We start from the raw sequence: 15,010 nt of genomic DNA, 5'->3' as shown, positions 1-15,010 counted from the left end.
CAAAAAGGTGTCATGCAAAAAGTGGAAACATGGACAAATTGCTAAGGAGGAGTACCAAAGAATAGCACAAGCATGTAGGGATAAAATCAGAAAAGTTAAGGCACAAAATGCATTACACCTAACAAAGGACATAAAAAGCAATTAAGAAGTAGTTCTATAAATACATTTGGAGCAAGAGAAAGATAAGGAAAGTGTAGGTTCTCTACTTATCGGGGAAGGAGAGCTAATAATGGATGACATAAACAAGGCCAATGCCTACTTTTGCTTCAGTCTTCACTAAAAAGGTAAATTGTGACCTGATACTTAATACAATTAATATTAACAACAAGGAAGAAGATGCAGAAAAGCAAAATAGTGAAAGAACAGGTAAAATAGAATTTAGGCAAATTAGATGTATTCAAATCAACAGGGCCTGATGAAATTAATCGTATGGTACTTAAGGAACTAGCTGAAGCAATCTCAGAACCATCAGCAATTATCTCTGAGGACTCCTGGAGGATGAATGAGGTCCCAGAGGTATGGAGGGGGCAAACATAGTACCTATCTTTAAGAAAGGGAACAAAGAGGACCTGGGGAATTACAGAACAGTCAGCCTAGCTTAGATACCTTGACAGATACTGGAATTAATTATTAAACAATCACTTTGCTAGCACCTAGAGAACAAAATGGTTATGAGTAATAGCCAACATGGATTTGCCAAGAACAAATCATGCCAAATCAAACTAATTTCCATTTTTGATAGGGTTATTGGCCTAATGGATAGGAGGAAGCTGTAGATGTAATATTTCTTAATTTTAGTAAGGCTTATGACACAGTCCGACATGACAGTCTCATAAACAAACTATGGAAATGTAGTCTAGATTAAATTATTATAACGTGGGTGCAAAACGAGTTGACAGACTGTACTTAAAGAGTAGTTATCAATGGTTTGCTGTCAAACTAGGGGGACATATCTAGGGGGGTTTACTTGGATAATGATGTGGAGAATATGCTTATAAAATTTGTGGATGAGGTTGTGAGGGGTTGCTAGCACTTTGGAGGAGGAGGATAAGAATTCAAAATGATCTTGACAAATTGATGGATTGGTCTGAAATCAACAAGATGAAATTCACTACAGACAAGTACAAAGTAGTAAACTTAGGAAGGAAAACTACAAAATGGGGAATAAGTGGCTAGGCAATAGTACAGACAGCAGTAGTACTTCTAATAATGATCTGGGGGTTATAAATAATTAAAAAACGGAATGAGAGTCAACAGTGTGATGTACTTGCAAAAAAGACCAATATTCTGTGTCCAATTCTCAGTGCCACACTTTAAGAAAGATGTGGACAAATTGGAGAAAGTCCAGAGAACAACAAAAATGATGAAAGGCTTAGAAAATCTGACCCAGGAGGAAAAGTTAAAAAAATTGGGCACGTTTAGTCTTGAGAAAAGAAGACTATGGGGGGACTGGATAATCATCTTCAAATACATTAAGAGAATAGTGATTGATTGTTGTTCATGTCCTCTGAAGGTAGGATAAGAGGTAATTGGCTTAATCTGCAGGAAGGGAGGTTTACGTTAGATATTAGGAAAAACTTTCTAAGTACAAGGATAATTAAGCACTGGAATAGGTTTCCAAGGGAGGTTGCGGAATCCCCATCATTGGAGGTCTTTAAGAACAGCTTAGATAAATAGGATGGACAACGTATACTTGATCCTGTCTCAGCACAGAGGACAGGACTAGACGACCTCTCAAAGTCCCTTCCAGCCCTATATTTCTATGATTCTGTGCTTTTCTTTTATAGCCACCTGCTAGTGAATATTTCTATCTTAATCTTGAGTGAGCCACATGAATTGGAATATTGTTTACATTAGAATATGTGATTTGATTATGACTTTAAATGCATATAATTATGCACTTAAATATTCACTTCAAAATGGTAATGATGAACCTATAGTATCTACTAATAGTACAAAATTAACCTAAGCATATGTATGCCTATTCCTGTATTTTAAAAAAGGAAATTAGGTTCATGATACACTTAATTATAAAAACTTTATCAGAAACTGATTCTTTTCACCTGCAGTAATAGTCTTAGCTCCTGTGATTAACTTGGCAAACAATTAATACATAACAAATCTGGCAAGAAGGGGCCTAATCCTGAAAGTGCTATGCATGCAGAACTCCAACAGAAGTTTTTGTGTTACTTCTCACAAACATAGCACTGTGGAACACTCTATAATAATGTCTATCCCAGTTTTTTTGAAGTGAATCCATGACCTAAAGTGAGCCTCAGTATCAGGATAAAAAAATAAAATAAAAATCCACCAGTTTTTAACATGCATATTGACCCACTAACCTTAAATTTAAAAAGTCACTCACATTATTCAAATTAGCAATAACATGTGCAAGGCAAAAGAAGCCTTAAGTGACCTTAGCAATCTTAAAATACTAATTTCCCAAACTAGGATAGAAGTTGCATTTAAATCTTTGTTTGTATTACAAGGAAATTAGTTTTAGTTGTGTTAATCATGTATTGCTGCTTAGGCAGTTTATTAGAGCACTATAAATTATATATAAATGTCCTCACCACTGTTTCATGTATTAATTTGGCAAAGATGTTGCCTTGATAATACAAGCGACAAGTGTTGGACCTGTTGACCAATGTATGCTGGGCTAATTATATATCAATCACATTATTAATATATATCATTGACATCACATATATTAATATGCATGAAACACATATCAATATAACATTATATTGTATACATTTCCAGCAGTTACATGTACTAAATTGGCCTGTCTTTTTATAATCCTATTTACTTATGCTAAGTATCTGGTAACACTTTACAAAACTGAAGTCAGCTTTGGCATTAGAAACTTGTTAAAGGCAAAATACATTAATGTTCTACTCTGGTACAAGCTGGGGAGGTACCTTCAGTACCTGGAATGTTAGTACCCAAAACAAAAATAAGGAAAGGTCCAGAACAACACGTTAAGGAACTGGGATGAACTGGTGTGTTAGATTTTAATAACGTGTAAAGGGTTTTGTAACTTGTAAAATTATCCAATAAATATTAACAGCTGAAATGTATAAATTTGGGAGCACACCTTCTCGGTGAGATTAATTTAAATACGCTGCATGAGAAGCTTCCCGGAAACTGGTATTGTATTAAGCCTTTCTTCCTGTACTATATTATCATTGACTTTTAGCAATAAACCTGATTGATATTGGTTATTTTGTCTCTTGAATATATTTCATAACAAACCAAAGTGTGCTCAAGCAATTGATGTGCAATTTATCAACAGTCCTCAACACAATCTGTCCCAGTGAGTTCAAATACTTCCTCCTATTTACTTGTTTGCAGTGTTGTTATAATCATGTTGGTCCCAGGATATGACAGAGACAAGATAGGTGAGGTAATATCTTTTACTGGACCAACCTCTGTTGATGGAAGGCACAAGTTTTCGAGCTACACAGAGCTCTTCTTCAGGTCTGAGGAAGGAAGCAGAGTGTCTGAGATAAATACAAATTGGGAGAGACTGTCAAGAGAAAGGGTAGCACATATTCGAGGCAGCCACTTGAAATGAAGTGGGCAATTGGGGGTTAGATTGTCATGCATAAAGGTTTTGAAGTGGGCAATTAATAGATGGCAGGCAATGTGTTGTGTGACAAATTGTTGTAATGAGCCAGTCTCCCTGTTAAGTCCATGGTTTTTGGTGGCTAGTAGAGTGAAGAATTTAAGTGTCTAGGCTCAGGTTTTGAACGTGTTGTGCAGGTTTCCCTTGAGGATAAGTATTGAAAGATCAGATATGGAGTGATCATTTTGTGAAAAGTGTTTACCCACAGGTGATATGGTGTTTTTGACTTTCATCATTTTTCTGTGTGAGTTCATTTGAGACCATGGTGATTGTCTCATTTTACCGACACAGTTGTTATTGGGGCATTTGATGCACCAGATGAGGTACACCAAGTGTTGTGATAAGCTTGTATAGGACCTATGAATCTTGAAAGGCATTTGTGTCTAGCAGTGGAGATATGTCTGTAGGTTTTGCATCTGTTGTTCCAGAGGGGGCTGGTACCACTTTCAGGCTAGGTCTACACTACGGGGGGGGGTCGACCTAAGATACACAACTTCAGCTACGTGAATAGCGTAGCTGAAGTTGCATATTTTAGGTTGACTTACCTGGCTGTGACGATGGCGGCGAGTCGACCGCTGCCGCGCCGCCGTCAACTCTGCTTCCGCCTTTTGCTGCAGTGGATTTCCAGGGTCGACGGCAGAGAGATCAGGGATCGATTTTATCGCGTCTTCACTAGACGCAATAAGTCGATCCCCAATAGATCGATTGCTACCCGCCAATACGGCGGGTATGAAGCCGTGCCCTCCGTTTAGGGTGTCCTGGTCTATGATGAGCTTGCTTTTGATGATGAGCTTGGCAAAGTAGAGGGGTTGTTTGAAGGCCAGAAGAGGAGGTTCAGGAAAAATTTCTTTCAGGTTTTGGTCCCCATCAAATATGGGTTGTAATTGTTTGATGGACCTATTTACTTATTTCATGTGGCAGACAAAATGGTGTATGCAATGTGGAGGTTCTTATTAATTATTTGTATATTATGGTAGTGACTGGAGATCCCAATCCAACTGGTGCTCTCCTCTGTGAGGTATTGCATTTGGAGGAATTTTCCTACTTAGTTACATATATCCACCTATGGCAATTTGAACTAGAGTATAATGGCATGTCCCTTTAAGGTTAGAACCTGAAAACTCTAGGACTGCTGGTAGACTCAGTATAATTGCTGCCTGAGTGGTTACATTGTGAGATGCAGAATGCTGAAGCTCTGCTAATAAAATAGGATTGGATCTGTTCCCATGTATGCACCTGGACTTATGTCACACTAGATGGTACAACAGGTATCTGAACAACTAAAAATAAAATAAAGGAATCTGAAAACTAATAGCGTACAGGATGTTTGCTTCACATGGACATTCTCCCTGTGTATTCATCCAACTTGAATAATCATTTCAATTTTCTCCAGTCTTCTATGACAGGAAATTTAATAACCAGATGAGGCAATGAAAAAGAAAAACATTATCAACAGCAAGTCATCTTTGAAAAATAAACCAGCTTTACTTCACTAACAAAGCCTGATGCCAACTCTGTCCACATATCTATTCAAGTGACATCATCATAGGGCCTAATCACATCAGCCATACCATCAGGGGCTCGTTCACCTGCACATCTACCAATGTGATATATGCCATCATGTGCCAGCAATGCCCCTCTGCCATGTACATTGGCCAAACCGGACAGTCTCTACGCAAAAGAATTAATGGACACAAATCTGACATCAGGAATCATAATACTCAAAAAACAGTGGGAGAACACTTTAACCTGTCTGGTCATTCTATGACAGATCTGCGGGTGGCTATCTTAAAACAGAAAAACTTCAAAAACAGACTCCAACGAGAGACTGCTGAGCTGGAATTGATATGCAAACTAGACACAATCAACTCAGGATTAAATAAGGACTGGGAATGGCTGAGCCATTACAAACATTGAATCTATCTCCCCTTGTAAGTATTCTCACACTTGCTTCTTATCAAACTGTCTGTACTGAGCTATCTTGATTATCACTTCAAAAGTTTTTTTTCTCCTACTTAACTGGCCTCTCAGAGTTGGTAAGACAACTCCCACCTGTTCATGCTCTCTGTATGTGTGTATATATATCTCCTCAATATATGTTTCACTCTATATGCATCCGAAGAAGTGGGTTGTAGCCCACGAAAGCTTATGCTCTAATAAATTTGTTAGTCTCTAAGGTGCCACAAGTACTCCTGTTCTTTTTGAGGATACAGACTAACACGGCTGCTACTCTGAAACCTTACTTCACTAATGTAATCTTTATGAATTATTGTGGGGTACCGTGTAGAATCATAGGGTTAGAAGGGACCACAAGGGTCATCTAGTCTAACCTCCTCCAAGATGCAGGATTTGTTGTGTCTAAACCATCCAAGAAAGATGGCTATCCAGCTTGATCCAGTAATGATTTGCACAACGTCTGCTTCCTCGCTGTACCTCGGATTTTGCATGTTGAAGTCACACTTTGGTGCTCTCTATTGGTTTCTTGTTGTGTTCCTGATAGGCTCTGTTCTTAATGTTGATGAGAGGTAATAGTTCCGCTTCGTTTTCTTCAAACCAGTCATTTTCTGATGGTCTCTTTCCCCCAAATGGGGACTGGGACCGATACTGCAACCATATGTGGTATCTTTGGGGACTACTGCATTAATGTATCATTGTGGGCTAGGGATTATATTCTGCTTCATGGGGAAAGATTATTGCAGCCCCTCCAGGAATGAAAAACAGTCCCTGTAAACAGCTCCAGAGAAGTGCCCCGCCCTCGGGTGGCTTGCATATAATGGTTCAGGGTTTCAGGAAATGCAGACAAAAAAAGAAAGAACTTGGGGTATAAAGGGCCATCTTGAAGTGACACAGGGGCTTTCCTTTTGATTCAGCAAATGGACATGTCCAACAAGGGACCCAGTCCTGCTGAAAGGTTGGGAATGACTTTGATCTGCCAGACTCCCTCTTGGGGAAGATGGGTGACTGTTGGTATGTTCAGTATGCATTTATATGTTTTTATTATTTTATGTGTTCTCTGTATGCTTTTGTCCCTAAATAAATGTGCTGTGCTTTAAGAGAACTGTTTGGTTACTGGTAACTGACACTGATCATAGCCCTTGGGGAGGAAAGTAAAGTGCAGGGGCTGGACTTCAGTCAGACCTGCTGTGATAAACACAGTGAAATGAAAGGGGGTTGCAAGCCTAAATCCCTGGTGAAGAGGGAGAGAAATGTGGGTCCCTGCTCAGAGAGAGGTGAAGAGACCTAAGAGGGGATTCCTTGAGTAGGTCAGGAGAGGGTCAAAGGTGCAGGTACCCTGAAACCAACAGGAACTATCCAGAGACAAGGTAGATGAGATAATATCATTTATTAGACCAACCCACCTTGTTTCTCTAATATCCTGGGACCTAGACAAATACAACAACACTGCATTAGGAGCATCCTAAACAGTCACCAGTGCAGTCCCAGCATGGGTATAATTGTTCTTCATTGGTAATCTAAACACAGTTCAGCTTCTGTAATATTCAGACAACAATTTTTGCAGAAAGACCATGATATCCAACAGAAACTATCCCCACTAATGAGGGGAGGTGATTAGCAGCTCCAAATTACAATCTGCACAAATATAAATTTTTTACTGTTATGTTAGAAATAGATTTCATATCCGACATCATGCCTTCATGTACCTTGTATTTCCACTCCACAGCTTCCAGTTTTCACTCTAGGATATCTGCTCCCACATCAAAGGTTAATCACTGCAGGTGACATATGCTGCGTGCTTTAACTTCTCAACTGATAATAATGCAGATTTTACTTGATCAGTCTTAGTGTTTGCTATAGTGGTGCCCATGCTTTGCAATATCTAGGGTCTCTGGCCCCTGAATGCCATAACTAGATTGCAATCATATACATTTGTGTAATTTTAAAAATAAATGCACAGAGCCATACTCATAGCTCATATTAGTATCTCTCATAATGCATGACTAAAAATGGTTTCTTCTTTGAATTCAACAGCAATCAAGTCCTGCTGTTGATCCATTTTGATTTCACCCTGCAGTTACAGGGAGAGGGTGGCCACACGTGCATTTAAAACCCTGGGGATTCACACTGGTCCCTCAGCCACCAAAGTGGGCACCTCTGATTTACAGTTTCCAAAGGCTGCCTCATTAAACTGACATGCTTCAGTGCTGAGAGCACCAGGAAAGGAGCACATGCTGCAAAAAAGAGATCAAGCTTGAGGACAAAACTATTTTGATTTCCTCTGACTGGCATCTAATTTCCCAAGCCAAATAAAGGTACATCCCCCGGTCCTCAGATCTTCAAAGGAAGATCTAGAATGGAATGGAACTATGGAAATACTGTAGTTAAGACTGACAAGGCATTTCCACCTTAAATTCCTATTTCAGTCCAAAAATTAATTTCTATTGTTTAGTTTCAGCCTAGAACAATTGTTACTTAATTTCAGGAAAATCTGTTTGGTGTAATGCAGTGTGAGGGGGGAAAGTATTGTTCAGATACTGAGAAATTTTCAGATTTTTCGTACTTGGATACCTCTTAAATAGCTTATTTTTCAATCTCAGCATATGATGTAAACACACACACACACACACACACACACACACACACACACACACACACACACACACACCAATCCTATTTATCTGAATGGCCTAGAGGACATCCAAAACTTTTGGGGACATCCAAAACTTTTGGATAACTGGGCATTTGGGTAAACTGAAATGCTATTAACTAACATAGGACTACATAGGGGGGAAACTATGGATTTGGATAAGTAGGATTTTTGGATAAAGGGAATTCAGATAACTGGAATTATACTGTATGTATATTCTTAATAAAAAGTAATGGCTTTGCCTTGCTTGAAGAAATCTGGTTCTGAAATAAGAAACTGAAAGCTGGAAGATAGTCAGCTGGGCATGCATGCTATGTTATTTATTTCCCCTAACCTCAGTGAGATGTTGCAGGATTCAATGCTCCTAATGGTGGCAGCTGTGAACAGCTGAAATACAAAAAAAGGATTTTAATCCCACACTCAAACTTAAAAGAGAAGTTACAGATGATGAATATTATACACTTTTACAGTGCACCATTCGGCATGGAGAACTGAGGCACAACTCAATCTCTTCCAGTTCGTTGCATCCTATCCTTTGCCAACAAGATATCTGTTTAGATAATGAGCTCTTTGGGGAAGGGGCCTGGTTTTCTTAGGCCTTGACCCTGTAAACAATTATACACATGCTTTACTTTATGCATGTGAGTACTTCCACTGGCTGCAGTGGAATTACACGCATGCTTAAAGTTAACTATACACATAAGCAGGGCCAGCTCCAGGGTTTTGGCCACCCCAAGCAGCCAAAAAAATAAATAAAATAAAATAAAAAAAGCCGCGATCGTGATCTGTGGCGGCAATTCAGCAGGAGGTCTTTCGCTCCGAGCTGGAGTGAGGAACCATCCACCGAATTGCCGCCGAATAGCTGGACGTGCTGCCCCTCTCCGGAGTGGCCGCCCTAAGCACCTGCTTGACAAGCTGGTGCCTGGAGCCAGCCCTGCACATAAGTGTTTGTAGGATGGAACCTTCCTGTTCGTAAAGCACCAAGCATCATTTTGGCACTATTAAATACAAAACAGCGGATGCTGGTTCTCAGCAACCCCAATATTAACAACTTTCAGTTCATAGCAACATTTTGCTGGGAACCAATCCTGTCCCATTGACTATGATGTTTATGGAATTCAGCTATATACCACTTATTCAGAACTTTTTTGAAAGAAAGACCCCGCTGCAGGCAGGAAGAGCTGGGACATGCCTTCTCCGATTGCTGCCCCACAAACTGGCCTACAGGCAGGGACCCACTGCCAGCACAGGCAGTAAGGGACTGGGGCGTCCACATACCCTCCAATGGGAGAGGCTCTGCTGGAGGGGAGTATGACCCAAGTCATACTTGATGCCAAATGCTAAGTGCAGTATGTTAAGCAGAGTGGGTCCGGAGGTGAATTTTGCAAGCTGGTGGGTACTGTTACTTTGGGAATAGCAGATCTAACAGTTTTGTGGGCAGTCAGTGGAACACAGGGGCTGAGCACGGGGACACTCAGAGGACTCAGGGGTTGGTATATGTCTATTGCTACCTACACAGAGAGATCGAGGCCTGCGAAGGCCAGGAAGGCAGTGCTTGTGTTGCCAGAGGCTGCTGGATTCAGAGAGCTGACACAGCAGGCAGAGGCAAAACTTCCTCATGCTAAGGGCAAGCGGTAGCGAGGTGCCTCACAACCCTGGGGAGCATCAGAGGGAGGTTGAGAGGGGAGGCTGTGGGCTGGGCAGCAGCAGGGAGTGGGGCTGCGGCCCAGATGCTGGGGCTTTCCATGGAGAGCAGGAGCATGCAGGCTGCATAGTACCTTTCCCTGAACTTTATGGCTGTGCCCTGCCCTGGCATCAGGGGTCCGGGCTAGACATACTCCAGCGCTTCCATCCCTGGCTGCAGCTCCACCAACCTGCCTTTACCTTATTGGCAACCTTTGGATAATAGCAACGTTTTGGTGGGAACCCAGACATTGCTAATCAATTAAATGTGATGGCGGGATCTGCCCCCTTAAGGGTAGGGGTGTATAGGGGTCAGCCCAACCATGTCATGTGGCGTGGCCCTTTAAGACGTGGAAAGGTCTGACATATAGAAAGACCAAGGAGATTTGGTAGAGAGCGATAAGTGGTGTTTGGGAGAAACTCTTGGCACTGGTTCTGAAGGGCCCGGGATCAGGAGCCTTGCAGAGTGGGCAAGGTAAGGCTCCCCTCTCACCCAACCAATTGGGGTTGAGCTCTGGGGGGGACCAGCATATATGGTGCCTCCTTTTCAAAGCAGGGCAGACAGCAGGAAGTGGAAGGACTGAATGGGAAAAGGGCTAGCTGGAGGAGAATCTGCCTGAGGCTCTGCAGCTGGCCTAACGTACAACTCCAGCTCCCAGGAGGAGAGGCAGGGGGCTCCTGTCTTAAGGAGAGAGACAGAGCAATGTCTGCAATACACCCCAACTGTGAGAGGAGGACTGGGACCTCCTGACCAGAGGGAGGAAATCAACTGGGACTCTTACATGGATCCACAGAGGGCACAAACTTGAGCAGCTAAATAAGTGAATTATCCTCTGTAGAATGAGTGAATAAACCAGGTCCTGCAGAGGAGGTATATGTTTGAACTGTGAATACACCAGACCCGCAAAAGTGCAGTTGAACTAATCTAGTCTGGGTAATTGACCAAAAGGACCCAAGCAGTGTTGAGCACAATGAGCTGAGTTCCCAATAATGTGGAATCTGTGGTAATAACATTAATAGATGTTAAGGCCAAGAAGGGACTATTATGATCATCTAGTCTGACTTCCTGGATAACTCAGGCCATAGAACCTTCCTCGGTAATTTCTGCATCTAGCCTAGAACTGCAGTGTGAGCTATAACATACCTCTTTTAAAAGACCTCCAGTCTTGATTTAAAGACTTCAAGAGACAGAGAATCCACCATGGCCCCAGCTAAATTGTTTCAATTATTAATTAACCTCTTAAAAATTGTGCTTTATTTCAAGTCTGAATTTGTCCAACTTCAGCATCCAACCATTGGATCTTCTGCCTTCTACTGTCGGAAATCTCTTTCCCATTACTTGTAGCCTGTGATTAAGTCACCTTTCTTCAATAGGCACAGCACCCAGGGTCCTTGCCTTCCCCCTAGCCCTTTCCATAAGGCTTTTTCCACAAGCCTGCTCAGACACCTTCCCAGGCTGGCTTTGATATCTATGGTGGAAGTCCCACTGCTGGTCTTGCCCAGTTACCTCCTCACTTTAGTTGAAATGATGACAATGACCTCATAGCAACTCCTCTTTTGAAGGTAGCAGTGCTTATATGTCTTCCCCTTTCCCAGCATTCCTTGCTGGATGTGGGCCTGTCCTTAAAGGCACAGCACACCCCATTACAAAATCCATAAAGATTCACTCTTAGAATCATAAAATCATAGACGATATGGGTTGGAAGAGACCTTAGGAGGTCATCTAGTCCAACCCCCTGCTCAAAGCAGGACCAACCCCAAATAAATCATCCCAGTCAGGGCTTTGTCAAGCCAGGCCTTAAAAACTTCTAAGGCTGGAGATTCCACCACTTCCCTAGGTAACCCATTCCAGTGCTTCACCACCCTCCTAAGTGAAATAGTTTTTCCTAATATCCAACCTAGACCTCCCCCACTGCAACTTGAGACCATTGCTCCTTGTTCTGTCATCTGCCACCACTGAGAAACAGCCGAGCTCCATCCACTTTGGAACCCCCCCACCTTCAGGTAGTTGAAGGCTGTTATCAAATCTCCCCTCACTCTTCTCTTCTGCAGACTAAATAACCCCAGTCCCTCAGCCTCTCCTTGTAAGTCATGTGCCCCAGCCCCCTAATCATTTTCATTGCCCTCCTCTGGACTCTCTCCAATTTGTCCACATCCTTTCTGTAGTGGGGGGCCCAAAACTGGACACAATAACTCCAGATGTGGCCTCACCAGTGCCGAATAGAGGGGAATAATCACTTCCCTTGATCTGCTGGCAATGCTCCTACTAATGCAGCCCATTATGCCGTTAGCCTTCTTGGCAACAAGGGCACACTGTTGACTCATATCCAGCTTCTCATCCACTGTAACCCTTAGGTCCTTTTCTGCAGAACTGCTGCATAGCCACTTGTCCTTGCTGAACCTCATCAGATTTCTTTTAGTCCAATCCTCCGATTTGTCTAGGTCACTCTGGACCCGATCCCTACCCTCCAGAGTATCTACCTCTCCCCCCAACTTAGTTCATCCACAAACTTGCTGAGGGTGCAATCCATCCCATCATCCACATCATTAATGAAGATGTTGAACAAAACTGGCCCCAGGACAGAGCCCTGGGCACTCTGCTTGATACCAGCTGCCAACTAGACATGGAGCCATTGATCACTAACCGTTGAGCCCGACAATCTAGCCAGCTTTCTATCCACCTTATAGTCCATTTATCGAATCCATACTTTTTTAACTTGCTGGCAAGAATACTGCGGGAGACTGTATCAAAAGCTTTGCTAAAGTCAAGATATATCACATCCACTGCTTTCCCCATATCCACAGAGCCAGCCATCTCATAATAGAAGGCAATCAGGTTGGTCAGGCATGACTTGCCCTTGGTGAATCCATGTTGACTGTTCCTGATCAACTTCCTCTCCTCCAAGTGCTTCAAAATGGATTCCTTGAGGACCTGCTCCATGATTTTTTCAGGGACTCAGGTGAGGCTGACCGGTCTGTAGTTCCCCGGATTCTCCTTCTTCCTTTTTTAAAAAATGAGCACTATATTTGCCTTTTTCCAATCATCCGGGACCTCCCCCGATCACCATGAGTTTTCAAAGATAATCACCAATGGCTCTGCAATCACATCAGTCAACTCCCTCAGCACCCTCGGATGCATTAGATACGGACTCATGGACTTGTGCATGTCCAGCTTTTCTAAATAGTCCTTAACCTGTTCTTTCACCACTGAGGGCTGCTCACCTCCTCCCCATACTGTGCTGCCCAGTGCAGCAGTCTGGGAGCTGACCTTGTCTGTGAAGACCAAGGCAAAAAAAGCACTGAGTACTTCAGCTTTTTCCATATCATCTGTAACCAGGTTGCCTCCCCGATTCAGTAAGGGTCCCACACATTCCCTGACCTTCTTCTTGTTGCTAACATACCTGTAGAAACCCTTCTTGTTACCCTTCACATCCCTTGCTAGCTGCAACTCCAATTGTATTTTGGCCTTCCTGATTACACCCCTGCATGCTCGAGCAATATTTTTACACTCCTACCTAATCATCTGTCTTAGTTTCCACTTTTTGTAAACTTCCTTTTTGTGTTTAAGTTCACTGAAGATTTCTATGTTAAGCCAAGCTGGTCGCCTGCCACCTTTGCTATTCTTTCTGCACCTTGGGATGGTTTGCTCCTGTGCCCTCAATAAGGCTTCTTTAAAATACAGCCAGCTCTCCTGGACTCCTTTCCCCCTCATATTAGCCTCCCAGGGGATCCTGCCCATCAGTTCCCTGAGGGAGTCAAAGTCTGCTTTTCTGAAATCCAGGGTCCATCTATCATCCACTCCCATCTAATTAGGTAAGAGGAATGGACATATTCACACAGGCCCAAACCAAACCATGGAACCCAATACCACTGAACTTTGCATCCACATTTGAATTTTTGGCTGAGAGCCATCTATGCATGTATGCACAAATCCGTAAAGCAGTGTTTGTGTGTCATGTTTAGGAGTGAAGAACTTTCACTGATGATATGCAATATGTGTATTTACAGGTTTCCTGAGATGGCAGCCTGCTGTGAGGGGATGTAATGTATTTGAACGTATTTTTAGAACTAACAGAAACATATCTTGTACCATGATGAAATAACATGAAATCAATAAGGAACACTAGCAAAAAAGAAAAAAAAATAGATAGAGCTTAATGGAATTTTGGGATTTTGTAACACCAAAAAAGACCCAAATATCTGACTCTAGTTGCTAATGTGAAGGATAAAATAATTAAATACATTGTTATGAACTAATATGTCCCCTGTACAATGATAATATAAAAACTGGAGTGTTTCAGGGCTTTCAAAAAGTATTCATGCTATCTGTCCCCATTTTAGAAGATTAGTCTCTATTTTGAGCTGTATAGTTGTCATTTTGCCTCTTCTCCCTCTTAAAACTTTTCTGTGTCCAGTTTATTTCAAACAAGCGGTGGACCAGCTTAGAGAACCACTGCTCTAAGTGATCTTGAAAAAATTGCGCCACTATAAATGGAAAGAACTCCCACAAGGACAGATGCACTTCAGAGATTTGCCTGATCAAAAAACAGAACTCAAAAATATGTCTTGTTTTGAGCTCAACCTAGAACAAGACAGAAGGTGTAGGTTTGGACTGGGGGTCTGAATCTAAAACCTCCCTTCTAACTTCTGCTTTTGGCTCATCTCTAAGTAAAAGTACCTGTGCAGTTGCATGCAAGTTTTGTCCAATGTACAACTGCTGTGATTAGGGTTGTGAGATTGTAATGTGCATTTTCCACTGAAAAAGAAAACAGGATTATGTTCTGCATTTGACTGATATGAGGAGAATTCATAGAGTTTAAAAATGACAGAGAATAAGACTTATAAAGAGACAGGATAAATATAGAATGGAATTTTGCTTTCCTTCATAAATTAAGAAAAGGAACACACAGTGTAAATTTAGATTTTTTCCCCCTGTTTTAAAAAAGTCATGTGTGTACTCCTTCCAGAACCGTTATTTCTCCTCAAAATTGTGTTATTTATAAAAAGATTATGTTGTAATGTAAAGAAATCTAAAATAGGTAGTGATGGAAAAACAAGAGAATTTTCTTTTTGAAAAAACTGGCTAGAAGTTC

At 41.8% G+C, this 15,010-nt stretch overlaps 1 protein-coding gene across 3 annotated transcripts in view; it reads right to left on the bottom strand.

Moving 5' to 3' along the window:
* TMEM117 (transmembrane protein 117) overlaps positions 1-15,010 on the bottom strand; it is a 348,666-nt gene that overhangs the window by 14,421 nt on the left and 319,235 nt on the right. The gene's annotated exons all lie outside the window — the stretch shown is intronic.

The sequence above is a fragment of the Malaclemys terrapin genome, chromosome 1, assembly GCF_027887155.1.
Source record: "Malaclemys terrapin pileata isolate rMalTer1 chromosome 1, rMalTer1.hap1, whole genome shotgun sequence".
Classification (NCBI taxonomy): Eukaryota; Metazoa; Chordata; order Testudines; family Emydidae; genus Malaclemys; species Malaclemys terrapin.
This window is presented reverse-complemented; position numbering and strand designations above follow the sequence as displayed.